The following is a 20,226-nucleotide window of genomic DNA, read 5'->3' as shown; positions in this document are numbered from 1 at the left end:
ACTTTATTTAATAGAATTCTGTTCTTGTTTTGTTGTTTTTAGCCAGTATAGATAGTATTGAAACAAAACTTTGGTACTGCTAGTGTTTTAAGAACATAAATCTGACAAATGTGAGGGTAAGTAGAATTTTTTTTTAATTTAAGAAAATTCAACCAAAACCTGTTTGGCAACATAGTTCTCCTGCATGACTAGGTTGTTTTTAAGAAATTTCAAGATTTTCATTTTGTTTTTCATCTAAACATTTCCCTGGATTGTTAGAAACAAAAATGCCTTAGTGTTGACTGGTGCAAAAATGAGATGTAAAAGTATTATTGGAAATGAAAGTGAGCAGAGAGATTTCTCGGCCTGATCAGTAAGTAAACATCAGAAAAATTTACAAAAGTGAGAAACAAAATTTAAGTCTGGAGTGTTACCTACAAAGGCAGAATTTCAATCAGTTGTGTATGATGTTGGAATTATATTCTCCTCTCCCCACAAAAGAACATCTTTAGGTTTTCTCCTGTTCTGCCAAGTATTTCCTCCCAAGCTTTCGATGTGTTCCACAGGCCACACACACAGGAGCAGGGCTGTCTGTCATAGAACCCAGATGCCCAGCTGTGGAAGATATTCTTTCAGCAGCATCCGTCTGTTTCTTGGCAAGACTTTTAGGCAGTCTAAAGAAAACAGTCCTGGAGCAGCTTTTGGGCCTGCCTTGTGGTTTAATCTGTGCCGGCTTGTATCTGGTTCCTGCTTTGACCTTGTGGGCCTGGACACTGCTTCTCTCTCTCTCTCCTTCTTTCTGGCTGTCTGTCTGTCTCTCTCTCCCTCTCTCTCTCTTTTCCTCTCTCTCTATCCTTTTTTTTCTCTCTCTCTCCTCTCTCTCTCTTTCTCTCTCACTCAATATTTGTGATTTTGGTTTGATGTGAAATTCCTGTGGACATCTAGAGAAACTTTATTTTTTTGGTTGTTGCTCTACTGATTCAGAGAGAGGTGGGTAGGCATTGGAAGGCAAAGATCTTATGGGAGAATAAGAGAATCTTTCTGCAATGTGCCAAGTATGCTGGCAAAATAAAAAAATAGTTTTCATAGGTTCATTTTCAAACTCAGTGCTCTTTAATAGTTTGAAAGGGAGAACTAGTTCATTTCATAGCCAACTACTATAATATAATTCAGATTCAGGGGCAACCTGGCATGGGTCAGCGTATTCTGTTCTTAAGGGAATATTCTTAGGCTTGAAGGGTGGTCTCCTTTGAAAGCACTATTTAATAGTTGCATTCTTTGGTTTAAATCTTTATTTTTACAGCATTTGTGTTGTTCAGTTTTTGCACTGAAAGGATTTTATTTTCCTATTCTCTTGATTATTTTAAGGTTAGTAGTTTAACGTTGTTGAAATTTATATGAAGGAGTGGTTCCCCATTCTAGCGCTCTCTGCCCCTCCTCACCCCCTCCCACCCCGCCCTGACCAGCTCTAACCTCTCCTAGTCCTCCTACCTTCCAGTTGCGTCTGAAATAATTTCACAGCAGTGCTGTTGACTTTAGGAGATGCGGTATTTCTGATTCTTGCTCTGTTTGTGTGTGAGTGTATGTGTGTGTGTATTTGCCCTACCATCTGACTGATAATTAGTTGTTACTCCACTTGGAAGTTCTGTTCATCTCTCTCCTCTCTTTTGAGGAGAGAGAATTAACATGTGGTACTCAAAAATGGGAGTGCCTTATGCATGATGACAGGTGCTAATCTTCAAGGAAATTTACCTTGCATTCCACCCATTAAGGGTATGGTACATAAAAATGGCTTAATGTCTCTTTGAAGGTGTCAGCAGGCATGTGTGGACCACACAGAATGGGTTTCACTGAAAGTAATAGAATGAAATTGTCTGAATAATTATTTTCATTGGATTGAGAATCAGCAGCCCTCTTTGGGTTCAGGAAATAAACCTCTGTTAAAACCATATGGCACTATTCTCAGAAGAGATGTTATTACAGGGCCACTTCCCTCTGAATTTTTGAGTCAGGAATTCTTGAAAGGAGTCACATATGTCTGAGAATGAATGTCAAGTTTTCTTCCTCCAATGTCGTGGTGAAAGTCATATGTTTTCTTGACTTTTTCACAAATGCCTCCATGGTCAACAAGCATCAGGTCTTTGGGAAGAGGCCTGCCAAACTGCAGCAGCCCAGCCATCTCAGGTATACATGTTTTGAATTATTATCTGGGCCAAGGGATTTTGTTCTTAAAAAAAGAGAAAATTTTCCCTTAATTCAGTGAAACATGTGATTCGTCAACACTAAAAACACATCTTAAGGTCAGCATAATTATATTCTGTCTGCCCAAGCACTTAATGCAGATTTAGTTGGCTTTGCTATTTTTTTCTCTTGCCCAAAATCAGTGACTATAAAATTTTCCTTTGAACTACTTGTCACAGTACCAGTGTGTCCCAGGGATAGCTATATTTGAATGAAAGGTAAATTGAGTAAGAGTGCTGTTTGCATAATGGCTAGGGAATATACTATGTTAAGTAACTATATTAAATAATACCCATAGTATTTTTATGTGATATGTATATAAGTACACAATACAATATATACACTGTGATGAATCATTATTCATTTTATCTTTTTTGGGCGGGAGAGGTACAGTCTTTCTGTTTAGTCTTTTCTATGGAAGGGAATATAATCAAAAATTGATATTTGTTTATTTCTGTTAATAAGCCTGGAAAATTATCAGACTCTGTAGAGCTTAGTCTGGCTGTTGGTAATGCTAGGAATTTAAAATGTCTCCTTGACTGTCAGACTGCCAGCGAGTACTTAATAGATATTAAGTTCATCTTTTCATATGCTAGAGGAAGAAGGTAAGATACCTATGACTGAATAGTTAGAAGGCTTTTCTAATACTTAGGTGTTTTTGTGATGAAAACTGTTTTTTACTAGGTTGCTAGCATTAGATTCCTTCAGTCACTGATCTACATTCTGGATTCACTCATTTATTGAACAAACACTTATTGGATATTTACCATATTTACTTTAAAAAGGACTATAAGAATTCAGAGATGACTTTGTCATACGTATGGCTCAGAAAAAAGCTCAGTCTAATAAAGAGATAAAGCATGAATATTAAGGATTGTGATTGTGTGATAGAAGTGATAGAAAATGGAAAAAGGGCATAAAAAAGTGGCAGGTGAAGGGACATGGAAACTTAGCAGCTTTACTTCTGTTTGGTGAGGTGGGGAGTAGAGGGAAAATTTTATTGGAATGAAGGCATTTGGATCTTGAATATCAGTAATTAAACTTGTTGGCAGAAATTTTCGAATATTAAATTCTAGGTAGGTAGATGGTGGACTTCAGAAAACTAACGTTAAGTCACTTTTATTTTTATGATGATAAAACCCCCCAAACCCTCCATCTTGACCCTGGCTCCCTTTGCAGATCTACTGATGGAAATTGCAGCACAGCCCAGTGCTTTGGCTCAGGCGGTCCCTTTGGCCTCAAGTGTCTTCTTCTCTCCTCTATTAATCTGGGGCCTACTCAACATTCAGGGCTAAGTTCCAATGCTGCCTTTTCTAATACTCTAACAATCCTGTCATTTTTTAGTTCTGTATTTGTTCTCTTCTCCTAGAGCTGTGCCAGTACCAATGTGATGATGTTTTGCACATTGTAGATACTCAGTTGAGTGTAATTCAGTTGAACAAAGTAGATTAGGTAATTCAATTATCTTTTAAAATACATATCGAAGTTTGTTTTCGATTAATATTAAGGAATAAAAGTTTATACTGTGAACTATTACATAAAATTAGAGACCAGCCTACTGCCTGATTTTGCATTAATAGAAAATAAGCTCATTACAAAATTAGTAGAGGTGATAATCATGTTTTTTCAAGGAAAATTCTGAATTACTCTAGAATTTAGCAACCTCTGGAGTTCAGTTTTCATGTAGGGAAAAGGAAAATGTCTAAAAACCTTTAGGCCAACTTGGTGGCTCAGACTTTCTTTCTAGAATCCTTTTATATGCATTGATTAGTCAAATTGCAGTTCTATAAATGATATTACTAATACTGTTTGCATTGGATATCTCTCATATCTCCATCCATAACAGATGGATTCTTTTTTTCCATCCTCATATAATTCTTCAGGGTTTGTAACTTTCTGATGGACAGTGGGAGTGAGAAGAAGGATTGAGTTTTTTTTAAATTTTGTTTCCCTATTTCTCTTATGCTTATTGGAGTGCAAATGACAAGATAAGAAGTGGTCAAATACATACTACTCCATGAGATTTAGGAAGGAACCTTTCTCAGAAGATATGCTGGGAAAGATGGTTAATTTTAGAGATTTTAAACTATTGTTTCATCTTTTCTTTTGCTTTCTCTCATCTTTGATGTTGACTCTGATCTTAGCATCCCAAGTGTAATATTTAGATCAGAAAAGAAATTTTGCTTACTCTCTGACCTATGTAGTGCTAGGTACAGAGCCAGAGTCTGACTTGCGACTTGGCCCCAAAAGAACTTATTGCCATGCAGTTGGGAGGGCTTCTAGGTAGATACTTTTTCCATTCCTTTAAAATAACATGACCAAGATTGAACTCAGAAGACACTGTGTATGCTTATAATCACCATTAAAGTTGTTCTTATTCAAAAGCAACTAGAAATATGAGTCTGAAGTTCAGGAGAGGCTGGAGATGCATTTTTGATAGTCGCAGGAACTTGAAGCCATTGGTGTTGATGAGGTTGCTTGGGGAATGGGTATGGAATCGGTGGAGGAGAGTTATCCTTTTTACCACTGTGGCCAAATTAACTTTGTGCCCTTGGCGTAGAAGGAAAGGGTGCTTTCCTGCCAACCTCCCCCGGACCCTTAAAGCATCAGAGGAGCAGCATCAGAACTGCGTCAGTGGCTGCTCCGTAGTTTGTGTCCAGCAGGAGTGCTGCCTCCTCCTTGGTCTCCATGGCACCACTGGCTCTTCTTTCTTCTTCTTCCTACATTTATTTACTGGCTCCTCTTCCTTGCCTATCCCTTAAATGTTTGTGCTTTTCAGGTTCCTTTTTAGATACTTTCCTCCAACTCATTCTCTCCCCTTTCCTTGAGTGACCATGTCATTTACACCAATGGCTTCTAGTTCCCTTGACTACTGAGAATGAATCTCCGGCCTCTTCTGAAATTCAGACTCATTTTTCTAGTTGGCTTCCTGGGCATCTCCACCTGAATATGTCCCATGGGCACTTCAAACTGATGATCCACACAATGTTCAGGATTTCCCACCTCCACTTCAACCAAACTTTTCTATTCAAATATGAACACCTTCCAGTTTTACCAGTGTTGAATGTCCCACATCTCACCTTTGACCAAACCAGAAATCTGAGCTGCATCCTCTCTGCCTTACTTTTTATATCTAATTATTCTATTATACTGTTGTCTGAACCTGTGTCTCAGATGCATTCCCTCATACCCACTAGCACTGCTTTAGCCTAGTTTACACTCTCAGTGGACTATAATATAAAAATAATTTGCTAACTGGTTTCATGCCTCTAACTGAACTTCCTTCTAGATTTGTGTTCCCCTTAAGTAAAGTGGTCCTCCTAAACCGTAAAGTAGCTCAGGGCATATCTTTGCTTAAAATACCTGTTCCTGTTATTTACTGGATGAAGTTCAGACTTTGTGGGATGGTGGACAAAGCCCTACAGCATCTGGCCTCCCACATCCCTGTGGCTGAGCTCCAACCATGCCAAATTGCTTCACTCTATACTTTTAAAATCTCTGTGTCTTTTCATTTACTATTCCTTCTGATTAGAAGGTCTTTTTCTTCTGAATTTACTTGACTGAATTCTATGCATATTTTAAGTTTACTCAAATGCCATCTCCTCTGTGAGCCCTTATTGACTGCTCTTGGAAGTTATGCATTTACTCTCTGGTTCCCTTTTGCCTGTTCAGAACTTGATTATGCTATTCGTCACATTACTGTGATTATTTGTTTATATGATGCCTCCCAAAATATACTCTGAGTCCCCTAGTTTAATAAAGTTCATGGTACATATTAAGTGCTTAGGAAATTTGAATTGGTATATGAGTATTATATCTGCATCGTGGTTTTACCTATGTAGAACATTTTCAACTCTATTCTATTTCATCCTGATGATATCCTTGTGATGAGGATACTTCGATCCTCATTTGACAGATGAGGAAGCTGAGTCATAGGAGGAAGTTGAATCATAGAGATGGTAGATTATTTGCCTACAGCCCCACAACCAAGTTAGTGGCAAAGCTAAGAACAGACTACAGTTGTTGTTGTTGTTGTCGTTGTTTTTTGTTTGTTTTTGCTCTTGATATAATCAGGCCCCGATTTAGATAGGGGATTCTCCTTTTTAGTCAGGCATTGGCTTGGTCTTTTAACTATTCCATTAAGTTTACTAACTCTGTGTGTGTGTGTGTGTGTGCGCGCGCGCGTGTGTGTGTGTGTAGCCCATAGTGATTGGTGAAGCATCCATAGCATCATTAATTCTTAGAACTGGAAGTTAGGTAGTCTATTATTTTGAGACGAGAAAATTCTGTACCTGAGACGTTCACAACTGTTAGTGCACAGAACCCACATTTCCTGACTTTTAGTCACACGTTATCTCTTTTACTACATGTTGGACAATCTCAAGTTCTATTGAACAGAATTATACTGTAGAATCTCAAGGGTTGCTAGTAGGATTTCTTGAGCCACTAAGCCAGGTAACTCTTGGGAAGAGACTACCCTTATAGCCAAAAGAATATCATTTATGTGAACATTCTCAGTGAAGATTCATGAAAGAGATAGGACTCCGAGGAGAAAGAATCAAGTAATGATGTTCTTCCATTGGTTACTCTACTTTTTCAGATTGCATTCTTTTCTAGTGAGCTTTGTAGATTCTTGAACATGTGCTATTTTGAAATAAAACTAAGACAGACATCTAATTAGGCTAATGGATAAGAATTCCATACTGCAAGGAAAGGTGTGTTCAATAGTCAGGCTATGGTGTCATGGTGTAACTAGAGTATAAAGTATGTTGGGCCTTGAGAAGACAGCGTCCCGAGTTACCTGGAAAGAGACGTGGAACTCATCTTAGTAATATTATTGTTCCTTTGAACTCTCTCTTTCCGTACAAATCTATGTATGCATGCAACAGAGACAACACAGATTAGTAACCATATATGTGTATATGTGGAAGAGCCAATACTTTATATATTTCGCGTGGACAAAAGAAAAATCTGTCACCAAATTGTCATTACTGATTAAACATTAAGCGTGATACCAGCAGACAAAAATCCTTAAAACTTTACACTTGCTTTTGAAAAATAAAAAGTTTTAATTTTAATCACCTAAAGGTTTTAAAAAAAGTATTGAGCTGGTGTCTCAATAGTGTTCTTTAATTGGGATGGGGGGTGGTGATGATGAACTCTGAAAAATGAGCACTAGCCCATTTGCTTGGTTTGAAAGAATGCACTTTTCTAACCTGCTGTGCCTTGAAAAAAAGGGTAAAACTTGCTATCTCCTAACTCCATTTAAGACTACTTTAGAGTCCCTTTTATATAACAATGACTTGATCCTACTCAAAATACTTGGCACCTTCGGTGACAGAGTGGAATGTACGAACACTTAAGCAGTTTTGAATGTAAGTAAACTCCAGTAGTTTTGGAATGAAGAGGTGGAGTTTTCAGTTTCTTATTCAGAGTTCACAGAAGATAAGAATACTGGGATTAACACAGTAGACTTCCTTCATTATACATGGCCGAATAAAGCAATTATCTGTCTATCAAGACTATAGTATATTGTGCAACAGTATTAGGAAAGGTGGATGGATAGGGGGATAAATGCTATTCCATCTGAAAGGGGTGCCGATATATGAGGGAATCCTTTGAGTTTAACTTGAAAACTGTTTTATTTTGGAGTTTATATCATGTTACCCTTGCAATGTGAGGGAAATGATGTTTTAAAAAATATATTGATGATGGCATTTTTCAGTTCCTTACCCATCTGAATTTTATTAGGAGGCTTATTTCAAAGACATTTCCTGTTTAATCACGTTTAAACAATCTGTTTAAGACCTGTTGTGTAGATATAAACACAATAGTCCTTTAATGTAGTAAAACAGAGTTCTGACAGAGCACATAATACACATCCATCCATTATTGCTTAAGCTGCTGTTTCTTCCATGCCTGACCTGAGAGGGTAACCACAGAGCTCAGCTGACAGCATTTGCTGTGTAGAAGACACTGACATGCACCGTATTACTGTCTAGCAAGCAAAGAATTGCAGAGCGGCAGACAATTGGAGAGGCCTTAGACTAGATTAAAACTAAGTACCTTAAATCTGTTTTAATGGCTGTGTTTACATCTCCTTCTTCTTCATTCCTTTAAAAAAGTAATCGGGTTTCGCAAGTGTTAAGAAAATCACCTCTTCTTGCCAGCTGGACGGGGTCCAGTTTAAGTAAGAAATCCCCCGCAAACGCACACACACTTTTTCTCCTGTCTTTTTCTTTTTTCTTCCTGAATGATCTTCACTGCCATTCAGCACAGCAAGACCAGGCTGCGGGAGTTGGCTAACTTTTTCCTTGGTTATTACTTTTTAACATTTTCTTCCTGTTACAGAAATGGGAAAGTGAAAATGATGTTCTGCTGCTGTGGCAGTGAATGTCAAGAGAAGAGCCCTTCGAACTTTTTAATTACCTCTATGTAGTGTTTTTTCTTTACTTCAAAACACACAATACACACACCACACACACACACACACACACACACACACAGTCAGTCACATAACATATGCACAAAGCTATAATAATGAAAGAGAAACAGGGAAGATCACATGCTAAGGAAACTCAGCCAGGACCCAGGAATTGCGTGACAGTCTGTAGGCTAGTTGTCACTGGACTCTTTGAAGAATAATGCCATCCATGTTTAGCTGGATCATTGGCAAATAAACAGTGATGCTTTTTGTTCAACTATGGAAACTACCATTTCCATTGCTTAAAATGTTACCATCAAAAAATCTTTACATGTCTTAGTGGGGTCTCTGTAAATGCTAGTAACACAAAACTGTGGTATGTGTGAATATATATAGTAAAAGGAAGACAAAGGAAAAGTTTTTAGGGCTAAAACACTCAGATTTTACTAAGTTTTGGGAGTAGAGTGTAGACACAGGGAAAGATCTGTTGTTCATTTCCCAGAAACTGGTGGGAGAGATGCTGATTTAGATGGTCCAGGTTGGTTGTAGATGTTGGAATAGAGATAGTGGGAGAGATGCTGATTTAGATGGTCCAGGTTGGTTGTAGATGTTGGAATAGAGATAGTAGGAGAACAAGATGTGCTGTGATAAAACGGCGTCAAGAAGACCAGATATAATGTAATAAAATCTCTGACTTAAGCCTCTCTACTTTTTCTTATTTTGTTCTTTCTAGATCTCTTTTCTTCAACTTTTTTTTTTCTTCTTTCCTTGAGTGGCAGCCTAGTACATGAAAAAGAGGGCTGAGGCAGGTCAGAAGACTGGCTGCCAATGTCACTGCCTACTTCCATAACTTCAAACAAGTCACAGTATTTTTCTGGGCATCGGTTACTTTTCTAAAATGAGGAACATGATCTGGTGAAATACATATTCTCTTCCAGCTCTAAAAAAATTCTTATTTATTTAATTTTACTTTGAATGGGATTAAGAGGGAAGGAAGTCTCCCTTGGCAACAATGGGCAGAAAAAGTTGAGAACAGCAGGATTGGAACTAGAAAGAAGGTGCCCGAGAATTTGGAGGTAAAGAGGCAGGGTAGATTAGACATGTTTTTGGACATGGAAGAGGGCCTACAGTGAAGTCGGCCAGGTTCAATGTTAGTTCTTTTTTCCCCTGCCTGCAAAAAGTATTACATCTTCTCTTGTATATTTCCGTGATGTTTTCATCCAGTCTCTCTTTAACATATTTTTCTTCTTACCTCTCATGAGTTTCTTTTTTTTTTTAAATGTCTCGTTTTTTTGAGTCTGTTATTTCAAGAGAAGGATTATACTCTAAGCGTATGTTTATTAGAAGTTATTCCCTGATGTATGACTGATATTGGCATACCCCGATTGCCTTGTCCTTTCTTCCAGATACTTTATTCTTCGATCATTGTGACTTGCCATGGCCTAAAATCTAAAAGTTATAAAGGGACTTGCACTTATATACATGCAAATTAAAATTTCACAATTTTTTTCTTTGTGTATTTATTGAAAGATCTTGAATTCTTTAACCTTTAGAAGCTTAATTTTTAAAAAGTAGTAGTAATTTTTATTTTTCAGTTATAATTGTCATACAATACCATATTAGTTTCAGGTGCACAACATAGTGATTAGACATCTATATGACTCATAAAGTGATCACCCCAATAAATCTAGTGTCTCTATGACACTGTGCATAGTTATTACAATATTATTGGCTATATTCATTAAGCTGTACTTTCTATCTCCATGACTATTTTGTAACTGTCAATTTATACTTCTTAATTCCTTCTCCGTTTTCCACTGACACCCCAACCGCCCTCCCATCTGGTAATCTTCAAAGTGTTCTCTGTATATATGAGTTTGTTTCTGCATTTTTGTTTGTTTTGTTCTTTAGATTCCACATATACGTGCAATCATATGGCATTTATCTTCCTCTATCTGACTTACTTCAGTCAGCACAATTCCCTCTAGGTCCATCATGAAATATTTTCCATCCCATTACTTTTAGTCTGTATGTGTCTTTTAATCTGAGGCGTCTCTTGTAGGCAGTATATGTAAGGGACTTATTTTCTTATCCATTCAGCCACTCTGTCTTTTGATTGGAGCATTTAATTCTTTTTCATTTGAAGTACTCATTGATAGATATATAGTTATTACCATTCTTTATTTAGACTCTTGACACATATTGTTTTCTTCTTAAAAATGTCCCTCCATCATTTCCTGTAATACTGGCTTGTTGGTGATGAACTCCTTTAGCTTTTTCTTATCTGGGAAGCTCTCTATCTGTCCTTTGATTCTAAATGATAACTTTGCTGAGTAAAGTAATCTTGGTTGTAGGTCCTGGATTTTCATCACTTTAAATATTTTGTGCCAAGCCTTTCTGGCCTGTAAAGTTTATTTTGAGAAATTGACTGACGGTCTTATGGGCATTCCCTTGTATGTAACTAATTGCTTTTCTCTTGCCGTGTTTAAGATTCTCTCTTTGAATTTGACCTTTGCCATTTTAATTATGATGTGTCTTGGTGTGGTCCTCTTTGGGTTCATCTTGTCTGGGATTCTCTGAATCTCCTGGGGTTGTATGTCTGTTTCCCTCACCAAGATAGGGGAATTTTCTGTCATCATTTCTTCAAATAGGCTTTCAATTCCTTGCTCTCTCTCTTCTCCTTCTGGTACCCCTATGATGCAGATGTTATGCTTGACGTTGTCACAGAAGTAGAAGCTTAAATTTTGAAAGAGGTTGTCCTTTAATGATCTCTCTCATGCATTGAATTGTATTTTTAAAATGCCTACATATGAGTTTGGGAGAGTGAACTTTTACTCACTGATCTAAACTGGCGCCTTTTATTATTAAAAGAAAGCAAATTCAGCTTTTTTTTTTTTTTAATGAACTGGAGTTCCTAGAATATTTCTATGGAGTCTATGGCTTAACTATGTAATTATGTCTCTTGAGTAGATTATGTTTTTCTTCCCATAACTATGTTTTTACCCAAGAGACTGAAAGGTTTTAGATCTCTTGGGTGAAATTGTTCTTCTTCTCTTCTTCCTGGTTAAACTCTGAATTCTACATGCTTGACTCTGTTCAAGGGCTGAAGGGTGGGTCTTGAAGATATGTGGTAGTGATTATGATTTTTGTCTTTTGGAAACTGGTTTATATATTAAGAAGAACCCTTAGAGAGAAGCTCTGTTAGTTCATTTTTGAAATGCCATCACAGAATCTCCTGGAAGATTTGTTTATGGTCTGTGGTCCTCTGTCTGAAGCCACACACTAACATTGCTCTAGGGCTGTCTCCTCTCACAGACTGTCCTGTGTGAGCTCTGGGGCCCCATGCACACATCATAGTGCATGGCTGCTAATTTCCAGTGGCTCAGAGGAGCTAGAGGCCTTAAACATGAAGATAGCTTCTTAGTCCATTTCATTATTCCAGTCCAGAAATAGTTTTTGACCTGAACCAGACAGCATACTCTTAGGAAAAAAGATGACTCAGCAGCCTTTCCCAGCAAAATTATAGACTCATCATTTTCACTGTGGGAAATGTTTCCCAATAACCAGCCTCCCCCCACCCCACCCCATGTCTTTTACTGGACAAAAGGAGAGATAATTCTAAATTTAACAATGTTCTTATTAATTCAACAAGCATTTGTTGTCTGCCCTCTCTTTACATAGGCTCTAAGTTATGGGCTAGACTTAAGACATGACACCCATCAAGGGATTCGTAGTCAAGTCCAGGAGACTCTTAAGATAATAAGGTATTTTTTTAATAAATATTTTATATTTATCCATAGTAAGTTAATGCTTACTGAATGCTTACTTCACTTAAGTATAACCACATGTAGTAGACAGAAACCATTTGTAGCTGCTCAGCTTGCTGAGATAGAAACCATCACTGAGGCCCCAGAGACAGAGAAGACCAGGCCAATTTGATGACCCAGTTGAGACAGGAAAGGGATTTGGCCAATTTGAGATGATGGGGAAAGGGTATTCTATTTGGAGGAGACAACTAGGCCAAAGACACAAGGACTCTGAAGAACCGTGGATAGTCTAGTATGGGTAGAACATGGGCTGGAAGCAGTATAGTGGTAATTACCAGAAATGACAATGACAAGGTATATTGAGGCCATATTTGTTGGGCTTGGGGCTGTTCAATTTAATAGACAGTGCAACACAATTGATAGGTTTTGAGAAGGTAAGTAACATTAATGTTAGGACTTAGGGACTGAAAGGATTTTAGAAATTGTGGAAACTAATCCTTTGTTTCTGGTAGGTCCAGAGAGTTCTATTAAATCACTTCCTGTGGTTGTGCAACTAGTTGGTGCCCTTTCAAATATGCCATGCTGCTACTCTGGTTTATTAGTCACAAGTGAGGGGTTAGGAGTAGTTTTAGTAGGAAGGGAAAGCAGGGGCCATCTCTGTAGAAACAATAGGAATGGGTTTGACTGGATTATAGGGTCTAGGGAAAAGAGATGGCAAAGGTACACCTAGAAAGGTACACCTAAAGCTGAATTTTGAGCCTAGGAGACTAGAAAATGGTGACATCAATGGAAATTAAGAAATTAGAGGGGAAGCTGGTTGGGACTGTTTAAAGTGGAGAGAATGGGATGTGTCAGGGAGAGGCAAAGGGCTTAACTAAACATAGGCATTACAAGAGTATAGGCCTTTGATTTTTAGACTCACAAAAGACCGGTGAAAGGTAGTCAGTCATCTGGATGTAAACAGAGAAGAGTTTCACTTTTCTCACTAGCATTTCCATTTTCACACATGTTTAAGAATGCGGAAAATCAAGATTTTTAATCTAGAGCCTCCATAGTTATAAAGTATTTGGATCCAAGCTTTGCATGGCTTCTGTAAAACCTCACTTGAGTGTGTATAATCTTCCCTGTTATATTACTTTTGCTGGAAACCGTTGAAACTGAACTCTCTTAAGATATACTAAGGCTCATCCTTAGTAGTAGAATTCCAAATAATTTCATGTGGAATTGAATTATGACTTTAAAATTAGTCAGCCTGTTCCCTAACCCCTCCCTACAAATACCTCTTCACGTGTCACATTCAGGGGAGAGAGATTAGAGTTGAAGATGTCTTTTTTTCTTTCCAGAACTGCTGTGGAATAACAGCTCTGTTTCTGTATAACCAGTTTACTCTGAAAAATGGTAATTCTGATGAAAGTCCTTTCCCCTCTTCCTTTTTTTACTCTAAGGATTATTGTCACAACATTCTTAAATGGTTATAGCCTGTGGCTTGAGCCCTAGAGTGTTGGACCAGATCTCATTCTATCACTTAACTTGCTGACAGCAAAATTAGCTAATGTCTCCCCAGTTACCCCCTCCTCCAGGGGAGACTGAATAAATGGCAGAGGAGGCTCATGTTTTGCCAAAGTATTGTTTTATTGGTCAAGGAATAAAAAGTTCTGTCTTAAAAGGGCATATTCCCATACGTATTGCATAATTTAAAAGAATTAATGTGTAGTTGTAAAAGTAGAGGTATCAAATGACTTGAAGAATAGTATGCCTCTGTTTAGATTAATTAGTAAATTTGTGCAGCCACTACGGGAGACAGTATGGAGAGTCCTCAAAAAATTAAAAATAGAGCTGCCATACAATTTAGCAATTTCACTTCTGGGTATTTGTCAAAAGAAAATAAAACACTAATTTGAGAAGATATCTGCACCCCTATGTTCATTGCAGCATTATTTATAATAGCCAAGACACAGAAACAACCTAGATGTCTATCAACTGATGAATGGGTAAAGATGGTGTGGTATGTATACAATGTATATTGTTTACAATGGAATATTATTCAACAATAAAAAAGAATAAAATCTTGCCATTTGCAACAACATGAATGAACGTAGAGGGTATTATGTTAAGTGAAATAAGTCAGACAGAGAAAAACAAATACCATATGATCTCACTTACACGTGGAATCTAAAACAAAAATAAGTGAATAAACAAAACAAAAAGAATAGTGTGCCTCTGTTTAAATTAGTATCACATATATGTTTAGCAACATCTTGTCTCATAAGATATATATTATCAAGTTTCTATCATTTGTCCTCCAGCTAGCTAGTTTCCTTCCTTCTCTGCTTATCAGAATCATATGCAGCCTTCAAGGACATATTGATTTCCTTAGCAAAGGTCTTCTCTTTCCTTTTAGTCAGCATCAACTGCTGCCCTGTGATTCTTATAGATAGTACTTTTTTATTTTTAAAAGTTCTTTGTTATGAAGAATTGCAAACATACATTGTATTTAATAAAACTCCATATGCTCACCTTATTTTATAATTAATAACATTTTGTCATATTTGGTTTAGCTGTCATTTTGCTGAAATATTTTGAAGCAAGCACCGGACATCATGATAACCCCTAAATATATCAGTTAGCCCTTCTAAAAAATAAGGGCATATTCTTACATAATCACAAAAAGCACCACTTCCTTAATATTTTGAAATAGTCCATGTTCATATTTACTCAGTTGATCCCCAAACCATAGCGTTTTAGCGATCACATTCACCGCAGTCTTTTTCAGTTGTATTTAGTTGCTTGCCTTTCTTCCCTACTAGACTGTGAACTGCTTGAGGATAAGGACATTATCCTAGATATTTTTTCTCCCCTCCTCCTTACAATGCCTAGTGAGACTTGCCTGTGGTAGATGCCTGGTACATACTAGCTGGACTAGCTGATCCAAATATTGACATGGTACCGATTCCTGATTGATGTTCAGATCTTTCCGAAAGGTGCCTTGTTTTTGAAAGGTGCACTCTTTTGTATGGATATTTGGGCATCTGTTAGGAGTGCCGTAAGTGGTGCAGAGCATCATGTTATAAGTATAGTTAATAGAGTGCAAAATTCTGGTGGGGGCCCAACATATATTTTATTATAATAGCTTCCAAAGTTGTGAAGCCATTCTCAATCAATTTTTCTAAAAATAAGCAAAATGGATCACATCATAGAGGCAAGTTTATTTTTGTAGTTCACATACCAGTTTCAGAGTCCTTGAGTACCAGTTTCAGATGTGTGATTTTTTTTCAAAGGGGAAGTTCTAATGGCAGTATTACTAATTTTCATTATGGATTAGTTGCCCTTGGACTGAAAGAGCTGGGTGGGAGGAAAATGGGATGATTAGATAGACTGTTGTTTAATAACTTAATGGTTTCTCATGGGTCTTTGCCCTAAGCATGTGTGAATACTGTGACCTTTTGATCATGCTTTCTTCTTGTGCCCCTGAATTTATTGCAACAAAAGTCATATTCAGCCAAATATGCTCAACTTTTTGAAAAAACTTTTTTCTGAAAATTACTTTTTTCCCCCCATTTTAAATTCACTTTTGGTTATGATTTCCCCTGAATGACTGATTCTACACTGTTATAATCTAAAATAAGCTTGTTGGCAATGTGAGGGAAAAGAGTCCTGGGCCAGAAATCAGAAAACCTGAATTCTAGTCCTGCCACTAACTGTATGACTTTGAGTAAGTCGTTTCCCTTCTCAGAAACTCAGGATCCTCATCCATAACAGAAGTACATTATCTAAAACTTAGAGTCTAAATGATTTCTGTTGTCATTTTTACCTCCGTGATTCGAAATGACTTGCAACAATGCTAAGAATTATAGTGAGAGCAAATGGGACTTTTTCAGGGAGAAAGAAAACAAGCTTTCACTTGAATTTCCTTCAGGGAAATTTCTTAGGAAGTACTAATAAAGGTTGTTTTCTAAAGAAAGGCTTTGCCCACTGGATTCACTAGATTGCCAAATGAGAAGAGAATAATTTCTAGGGGAAAGACAGTGTTGTAATATGATATTCTGAGCCAAAAAAATTTCTTTCACCCAAGATATGCATCTAAAAGAGGAAAATAGTCTTTCATTCATTTATTACATAATTATTGAGCACCTACTATATGGTAGGCACTGAACTAGTTTGTGAGGATACAGCTGTAAACAAGACATAGCACTCATTCTCATGGACATACAGTCTTTCAGGGGAGACAAATAAATACACAAGATAATTACAGATCGTGGTAACAGCCATAAAAGAAATAAACAAAAGATGTGCTTGAGAGGGAGAGAACATACTCTGGCCATAGTACGCAGGTAAGACCTCTAATAGGAGGTGGTGTTCACCCCGAGGCCTAAGGGATGAGAAATAGTGGGATACACAAAGAATCTAGGAGAAAACATTTCAGGAATATGGAAAGTGAGAAACTAAAAGGAGATGATGTCAGATGCCCTGGTCTTGGAGTAGGGTTGTGCCAGTGGAAATGAGAGAACTGAATAGATTTGAGATATACTTTCACGATGGAAATGACAAGACTTGGTAATGAATTGAATGTGGGGAGTGAGGAGTAAGGGGAAATCAGGAAAACTGTCTAGGTATTTGTCTTAAGTGACTGAGTGACTGGTGCCATTTACTGAGATGGGGGGACCCTTAGAGAATTTTTTTTTTTTTTTTTGCGAGAAGAATCAAGAATTTTGTCTTAAATATACTGCACTTAAGATACCTTTGAGACATCCCAGGGGAAAGTCGAGTAGGCAGTGAGATACACAAACCTGGGACTGAGGACAGGGGTCAGGGCTCACCCTGGAAATGCAGAAGTCATTGGCATGCATAGGTGGCACCGAGTGCATGAGACTGAGATCATATTTGGCACTGGTCTCTACCTCAGCTGTACATTGGACCCATTACTAGAGATTCAGATTTAATTGAGCTGATGTGGGGCCTGGACATTTATATTTTTCAAAACTCCCTGGAGAGTTTGCTTATCCAGCCAGCTGGAAGAACCACCGCTCAAGGTAGAAAGTGCAGCTGTAGAAGAGAATCTAGGACCAAGCTTTTACATATTCTTAAATACAACACAGGAGTTTTCTATTCTTTATACCTTGGAAGATCCACTCTTTAGCCCTTTGGGTGAGATTTAGTTCTCCCTGTTCCATGGCAGAGTAGGCTGTCCTTTCATGTTCTTGATATCTGAAGGGATTGCTTGGATGCTGTGGATTTAGGTACATCTTCTTTCAGCCAATCAATTATTCAATGCTACCCTGATGTGGTTTAGTGATAGTGGGTGTTTGTCACGCTTGAAAGATGAAGAACCTTTCAGCTTTTTTACTTCATTGTACTGTAAGAATTTTGTTGTGGTTGTGGTGGTGACTATGCAGGGGTAGACATCTACAAGGAAAATGTGTACGGTTTTGTATGTACACAGCGACAGATAGATGTTCCCTGAATTACTCTGGGGTGTCTGTAGGTACTTGGTAGCTCATCTTTGAAGATATTTTCCGAAAGGTCATTGAAGCTCTTAAATTTCACCTGCTCTTAAATTTTTCACACTTATCTGTGCTACTCAAATCCCTTATTTTTGCCTGCAACCTCCTATTAACTCCCCTGAAGCCCTAGGCTAAGAGAAAATAAAAGTGTACTCACACATCTATATACTGAGCTCAACTCTCATTCGGTCTCCATGAAAACCTAATGAAAAGGCTGTAGAAAGCAGAGGCAAAGCTTATTAAATTTTCTTGTGACCCATGGCCCACATAAAGTCCCAGTGTATAAAGGAACCATGCAAGATTATGTAGCCCTCCCCTTAGCCCTTAGGGAATCTGCCATTCCAAAAATATGGCCTATTAAAAAAAATAACTTCCAGGGACAATTCTATAAGCTTTCTTGTTAATGTTTACAGCTGTATCAACACCACACCAATACTTTTTTTGTATGTGTGTGAGGAACAGAATCCACAGATTTAACTGTGACAAGTCCTATATAATTCCCAAATCATGAACCTAGTTAGACACAGCAAGATGTATTGATGGAAGTTTGTTTAGGGTAATGGGTGAGCTATTAACTCTGTAATTGAATCCTTGCTGCTGCTTCTACTTGCTTTGAAAACCGACCTTGACACTTCACAGGGCTTAGTTCTTAGGTGCCTCACTTTGTAGATCTGGATAGTTTTCAGTGCTCGATAGCAGCTGAGAGAGGAAGGGAAGAGAAAGCTAGATTGCCAGCATCAATGGTTCCAAATGATGAGTGAAAGCTTAGTTGACTAAGACAAGAACTGTATCCTAGTCTGGGATGAGCTAGTCAGTATCTAAGGACTATGGGCTAGTTGTTTTACCTCTGTAGGCCCCAGTCACTTCATCTACGAACACCTTACTTGCCAGGGTATAAAGGTTCTTTATAGTCCAAAAGTCTAATTGTAATCTGGATAAAAAGTTATAAATGGTCGGGAAAACAACCATCAACAAACAGTAAGTAAGTTTCCCTAGTTTTTTCCAATTATTTTTCTTCTCGTCTTAGTCCCTTGATTATAGCAGATGCCCCAAACTTGCACTGGCAGGAAATAGGGTGGTGGGTGCATTTCAGTTAATGGGCCTAGTTGGAACATGTTTGGCCGTGGAGACAGCTACACTCATATTACCAAACCTTGGCTTCTTGTCTGTTTTCTTTGGGCTGGGTAGGCAATGAAAAAGGAGACAGGAAAATACATTTTGGGGCAAATAAAATAAGGAATTTGTCTTATGAAGACAGCTTATAGTTGGGAAATTCTAATGTTCAACTTAACCCTATCCTGATATATTCCTCTTGTGCTATACTAAGTGGAAGATGAGGTATTATTGCTACCCGTAGAATATACCTTCCCATTCTTGAAGGTTCTTAATAATTCTCCTTCAAGATTTTTTTATGGATATTAATCCTCATTCCCTTAATCAAAAGGCCAATTCTTATTCCAGTCATCTTAATGGCTCTTCTTTGAATCAGCTTCAGTTACTTAACATTTTGCTAAAATGTTGGGGGTCATGTACTAGGGCCTCTGGAATGTGGAAGAAGGAATCCACAGTATATTTCTGTTTATGTGTTAGGCATTATTGTACTTGTTCACCACAGCACCACACTACAGGTTTATACTTAGTGTCACACAGAGATTCAGATGTTTTTCTGTTACACTTGTACCAAGACAATACTATACTCTTAACTGAGAATGAGTCGATGATTTAAAAAAAAGTCTTAGTACCTTGGTTATATTTTAATCGCATATTTCTTTAATATCTAGAATTCCCTTGGATTTTAGACTTGAATATACTAGAAGAGAGACAGTTTTGTTTGTTTTTTTTTAAATAATGGATTCTCATATTCACATGGTAACCCAAAGGGTATTTTTAAATTTCTTTTACAAAACCACAGTACTAGATTTAAAATAAAAATAAAAAAGCATTCTCTGTGATTTAACAGAGTTTATTATATGCTTTCAGGCTTTGGCATATCACAAAAATCTTCTTGAGAATTTGAGTTTCCTTGCCTAAATTTCTGTTTTTTTCCTCTTAAAGGATTGAGTTTTATTTTTTAGAAAAGAGCTTCAGTATGGTATTAATTGTAACATAAGAAAGAAAAAATCACTATGGTCATCATGGAAGTTTCCCTTTGACAAATGTGTTTGTCTCTGTTTCTGCCCCAACTCTGGGATAGTATGTGTCACGTGCACAGACTCTCTGAACTTCTAGGGGAGGCATTCTCCTCTGTGAAACAGAGAACACACCCCAGTACGCATTCACCTTTCCCATCCTCACTGGGGGCAGAGGTGTGGGG

At 37.6% G+C, this 20,226-nt stretch overlaps 1 protein-coding gene across 7 annotated transcripts in view; it reads left to right on the top strand.

Moving 5' to 3' along the window:
* RUNX2 (RUNX family transcription factor 2) overlaps window positions 1–20,226 on the top strand; it is a 234,126-nt gene that overhangs the window by 48,632 nt on the left and 165,268 nt on the right. The window lies entirely within an intron of this gene.

The sequence above is a fragment of the Pteropus medius genome, unplaced genomic scaffold (assembly GCF_902729225.1).
Source record: "Pteropus medius unplaced genomic scaffold, Ma_sr-lr_union100, whole genome shotgun sequence".
Taxonomy (NCBI): domain Eukaryota; kingdom Metazoa; phylum Chordata; class Mammalia; order Chiroptera; family Pteropodidae; genus Pteropus; species Pteropus medius.
The sequence above is the reverse complement of the archived record's forward strand: the minus strand, read 5'-3'. Positions and strand labels throughout refer to the sequence as shown.